General features: G+C 42.0%; 1 long non-coding RNA gene across 2 annotated transcripts in view; it reads left to right on the top strand.

Annotated features, from left to right (window-relative positions):
* Positions 1-2696: 2696 nt before the first annotated feature.
* LOC116797305 overlaps positions 2697-5768 on the top strand; it is a 29346-nt gene continuing 26274 nt past the window's right edge. For both annotated transcript variants that reach the window (XR_004360623.1, XR_004360617.1), the window contains exon 1: positions 2697-2727. This is a non-coding gene — a long non-coding RNA (uncharacterized LOC116797305). The remainder of the gene's footprint in view (positions 2728-5768) is intronic.

Here is a 5768-nt window from a genome sequence, read left to right as displayed (position 1 = left end):
CATTTTCCTTTCTGGCATTTTGGTGGGTTGGGATCTTGAATTGAAGCAAATACCCTTCCTGCAGCTGTCTTCTCTTGCATGCAGCAGGCTTATCCTAAATATGTTCAAATTTGCTATTCATCTTCAGGAAAAATATTTTAAACTAAGATTACGGGTTCTATATTTGATTCAAAATTACAAAAAATAATAGACCACTATTAAGGACTTTTTTTTCATACCTCACACAGGTGAAATGAAATAATTCTTTGGCTTTAGGAGGCATTTGCTAAATTCCCCATCCCATATTGCCGTTGGCTGTGACAGCTGGGAGGGTGATGGAGACTCCAAGTCTTTCACTGAATGCAGTTGTCTTATGTAGAAAACAGCATTTCATTCCCCAGTCTAGCAAAAGCAAACTCACTGAGCTGTGTGTGTGAGGTTTGATGTTTTCACTTCATCTGTAGCTCAAAACCCACATGTATTGCGTGTAAAATTCTGGAAGTCTGGTCTGATTTGGGCTTGATGTAAATACAGACTCTTTATAGCAGTAGTAAAAATGGTGGATATCGGTGACTGGTACTTGGAATCAAAAGGTTTATGTCCTGAATGGCTCCTCAGAAGTTTCACTGTCTTGTGAAAGCAGCTTCGTCAGAAGATTGTTGCACACGTTTTCCCCCTTTGTTTTATTGGGAAGCAAGTTGCTCACTTTTTGCTGTGATTCAGGTGCATTGCTTCTCCATCCTGACAGAGCTGAGAGGAGGAGTGGGAAGCAAGTTGTGATTTGAGTGCTGCCAGAAGCAGTTCCCAGTGTGGAAACAGCTCCTTATCCTTACTCTGTTCTCATACATACCCCCAAAAAACCAAGTCTGTCTTCTGGGTATCTCCCCTCCTTTTGGGAGTTTGGAACTTGATCTTTAAGGTCCCTTCCAACCCAAACCATTCTGGGTCTAAGATATACTGAATTGTTTTGTCTGAAAAAATCTTAGTGAATGGACCCAATCTTTCTACACAGAGGAACATTCCAGGTGGTGGGCTGAAGAGTTCCCAGAAAACCAGGATAACAGAGTTGTCCTCTGGGGCAGATGCAAGGCAAAGAGCAGCACCAAAGTGCAGGCAGTTGGTAATCCCAAAGGTTGCTGTGCTGGATTTATTTGGAAGTGATGGGATAGCAGGGATGACTTTACCAGTGCCTCCACCTAGGGTAAGTACATCTGAAATTCTCATTCCATTGCTTCTTAGGCCTTAGCAAACATGGCTTGTGATCCATTTAAAGATGTTTTTCTGTCTAGAGGAAGTATTTGTTGCCCGCTCACCTCATCCCTCCGAGTCTGGAGGTTGCCATTTTGGAAATAAGAATGCAGCTTTGGGGAAAATCAGAGAATATAGGGAAAAAGTTGCTGCAAAATAATCGTATTTATACTGGGCATTGCCCAGACAAAGGCAACAGAAACCAGGTCTGTCTGGCTGCGTTAGGCTAAACTGCATAAAATCCAGAATTTATGACTACTAACATAGACCCAATCTTTTCCTTTCTGTTGGTAGCTATTTGCTTCTCCCTCTAGGGAAAGCTCAGGGCCACCTTCCTGAGAAAAGGTTTGTGCTTGTGTTGAATCTTCTACTCTTTGCTTGTCAGGGTGTGTGGCAGCCCCCTAAAAGTGAGGGCAGTCTGCCTGCCCGTTCACCAAACCAGAGCCTGGAGGCAAGGGAAGCTGTTTGGGAAGTGAAATTGTGCTGGTGTGGACTGGGAGAGCTCAGCACAGTCCTTGCATGTGCCTCCAGTAACAGATAAATCCCTCTGAGTCACCAACCTGTTAGATAGGGTGGCCTGTGAGGAATATGGATATATGGTAAATATTTTCTACCTCAAAATGTAACATATTTTTTTAAGGAGAAAGTAGCAATTTATAATTTATCTATTTGTATCTATCTATCTATTTAGAATTTATCTGTCTGTTTAGAATTTATCTATTTATGTAGCATTTAGAATTTATTTAATATTTAGAATTTATCTATTAGTATCTATTATCCACTAGTGTTTAGAACTTACCTATTTAGAACTTATCTATGGAATATATCTTTTTAGAATTTATTTATTTAATTAGTGTCTAGATACTTTTTCACATACTTAACTATAGAAAAATAGATCATAACTCTTAAGCATCATTAATAGCCAGATGTAACTAGCTGGTTAAGCTAATGAGGGGCTCTCTAGAACTCAGAATGCTGCTACTCCTCTAAAGAAACAGGCAGGTGCTAATCTCAGAGCTGGGCAGCTGACTGCTGTTAGAAAAGGAAGTTGCTGGCAGCCAGGGTTGGCAATTGCCAACTGAATTGTCTGAGGTTCAGTGCAAAAGAAAAGGAACCTGTGTGTGTACCATGAAAAATCCAGGTATTTATAATTATTTATTTTTCTGTCCTAATTTGATAACAATATTTTCTGCTGTAAAATCCCACCTATTCCAAGTATATGAGAAATTTTGCTTAAATCAGAGTTTGCAGTTGTTGAACTTGAATGTTATTTTTTTCTGTGTGAAAAATATTCAGATTTTCCTTTAAGCTTAAAAAAGGCATATTTATCTAGTACTGAGTGTAAGTTTTTGGCTCAGTTCAGGACTATTAGTGTGTGTTTGACAGTAAGAGGACATTTGAGCTGGCTGCAACACCCACTCAAGAGGAGGAATCATTTTCAGCTAAATAAAGGTCCCAAATACTTGACCTTGGACATGTGCTACAGACAGAACAGATATTGTGAGTAGGGGAAGAAAGAAAAGTAACAAATTCACTTAACTTTGCTTATTCCTTGCATTTAAACTTATGATATACTCTTTTGGCTGTGGGAAAGTGGTCTGGGAAATGTATGATACCTTTCTTTCCAAACTAAATCATAAATTAAATACACTTTTAGGGTGGCAAAATGTTTCTGGTTAGAAATTTGATTTAGAAAGGCATACTGTGAATAGTATCTCTTTCCTAATACTGAATGGAGAATCTTGATAGTACTTACAAGAATTAGACTTGCTGGAGTAGGACGGTTTAACCTGTAGCTGTAGAGTTAATTTTGCTTGCAGTTAATTTTGTTCATGGCTTTGGAGAGGTGACTGATAACATAGATTCTTCTATTAGCCAGTAGTCCAGTGACAAAAAGGTGGGATTTTGATAAAGTGAGGATATCTAAAAATGCATCTTGTGTTTTCCCTTAACTACCACATAAGCATGAGTTGTGACTGGCAATGAGATGTGAGGATATTGATAATCTGTACAGCACCATGTAGGTTTTTAAAATCTGACCTCCTGTTTCAGGTTGATTGTGTAAGTAACTGTTTTTTCTAGAAAGCTGTATTATGGCACTTCAAAAAGTAAATTATTTGGCATGGAAATACCCTTTGTACAGTAAATGGGTTCTGTGGGGTAACTGCAACATGGCTTAGTTGCTCTTATGTCCTAGCAAAGGTTTACTGCTCTGGCAGTTACTTAACATAGGAACTGAGACTGACAGGACTTACTGATAGAAGGAGAAAAGCATGCTGGAGATCTTAACTTACCTGCCTCCTCTTGTAAGGACAAGAATCCTTTTCTTTAAGTGGTTGTCATTGTGGACTGAACATTTGGTGACTGACTATTCATTGTCCACCTGCTTGGAGCTGAGATGGGAAAATCTTCCTTACATAATGCTTGAAAGATGGTGGTTTGATCTGAAATCCTCTACCAAGGCAAAGAGTTTTAGGTGTCCCTGTAGTTGAGAAACCAAGTGCTCCCTTCTGGTGTGTGTGGACTCTCTAGGCAGGCTGAATACTAATTTCAGTAACTCGGATTAAGATGTAGTTGGACATCTGGTTTGGTAACTGCTTTTAAAGATGCTACCTAATCCTTTTCTATGTTGCTCTGCATGTGCTTTTCTGCGTGGTTTCGTTTGATTTACTTGTGTGGGTTTTGTTTGTTTGTTTGTTTTGGTTAGGGGTTTGTGTTTTTTTTTTTTTTTTTCAATTGTGGGTTGAAGAACAAGATCTTCATAACAGTAAAGGCGTGATGGCTCACTCACCTGTTGGGTAAGGCTGAGGAAAAATTCTGGAGGGAGAATCAATGAGTTTATGTGTATTCTCAGGCAAGGTTGACTGAAAACATGGGACAGTCTTCCCTTCTCAGAAACACTATACAGAGAGACCAGAATTGCGCCCCTTCTTTTCACTGATGCTGGGGTGGTCAGGGAAATCCGTTCCACTTGTAGCTCAGAATGATCTTGTGCTAGAGAGTGCGTTGCTGACACATCTCTTGCTGTGGAGCTGTGACTATCAGCTACACTTTACATATTCTAAATTTTAACTGTTATCTGTATTCCAAAGATAAGCTGCTTGTAAATGGAAAACTTTATCCCAGTGTAAACTTTGGGAGTATTGCCTGGTAATTAGCCCCTTGCAACTAGAGGCTGGTTGAGTAAGCAGGGCATCCAAACACCTTGGTGTTTTTCAGAAGGCCTTTGCCTTTTGGACTTTTATTTGGCATCTGTGACAAAAGCATGATTGCATGTTTAAAAAAGCACTAAAACCAAGAACCATCAACCCTACTTCCCTGCTTCCAAAACCTTAACATCACCTCAGCTAACATAAATTCTGTAGGTGCCTAAAACTCCAAATGTAGAATGTGAAAGAAATTGCTGAGCTCCCCTGAAAATGCTGCAGCATTCCCTAAGAACCTTGCTGTGCCCAGGTGGTGCAGACCTGGTTGCTGAGCAGGCAGCTCACACCGATGCCCCGCAGGGAGTCACAGGTAACATCGCCCTGCTTGTCTTGCTGGCAGTGCTGAATCCATAGTGCTGGCAGAAGATGACTGTACTGGAGCCTGCTCCCTCCCTTACAGTTTTGCCATGACCATCCTGTCCTCCTCCCTGCCTGAGGCAAATGGGGGAGACAGGGAGAAAGGCCAGAGACCAGGCCAAACTTCACACCCAGTCCCAGTGACCGCTGACTCAGCGGCTGTCACTGCTGCCTTCAAGCTTTCCCTGTTTTTGGCTTTGGCTGACAGGCTCTTGGCAGGCCAGGGCTGGGGCAGCTGCTGCTCCTGTCTCCTCCTGTCACTGGTACTGCCAGGATGCTTTCAGCTCTTCCAGTCTGCTGCTGCCTGAGTCATGGCTCTGGAATGGAAGACAGCCAAGGTGCTCTCCTCGCTTTGGTTGTCTTACTCGTTTTCTGCTCCAAGGGACAACTTCAAGGCTCCTGCTTCTGGGGCACCAGCTGCCCCTCTGCCAGGAGCAAGGAATTACATACATGACTAGATCCTGACAAGGAGGACATCTCCCTCAAACACTCCTTGCCTGTTCAGATGCAGGCTGGAATTTCTAAAAGGTCCCTGCGCTCGGGAGTTCCCTGCCGGCATAGCATGTGCCACGTGTTCGTGTGCTCACAACTCCCTCAGATTGCGTGTCAAGCCTCTACCCTGCATTCAAAATACAGGGGGGATTTAACTTAAGTTTACTGCAGAGGATGCAGAATGGGGTTTGGAAACTATGCCCCTCCTCTTCCCTTCTTGGAAAAGTTCCAGCAGGGATGGTAAGCAGTGTAAATCTGCTGATTTGGAAAAAAAATGAGTGGTGCTACTAAGTCAGAATTTAAATAACAGATCACAGGTTGGAGGGAAAGAGGCCATTTCTTGAGATGTGTGTTACTTCTGGTGGAGAGAATGCAGATCTAGGCTCTCCCACGTTTTCATTACAACTCCTCAGGGAATGGAAGATGGCACAGCTGTGAATGAAATAAAGCAAAGGGGAACAATGACTATATTGCACATTAGGGAAG

This window comes from Chiroxiphia lanceolata, chromosome 1 (genome assembly GCF_009829145.1).
Source record: "Chiroxiphia lanceolata isolate bChiLan1 chromosome 1, bChiLan1.pri, whole genome shotgun sequence".
In the NCBI taxonomy this organism is placed as follows: Eukaryota; Metazoa; Chordata; class Aves; order Passeriformes; family Pipridae; genus Chiroxiphia; species Chiroxiphia lanceolata.
This window is presented reverse-complemented; position numbering and strand designations above follow the sequence as displayed.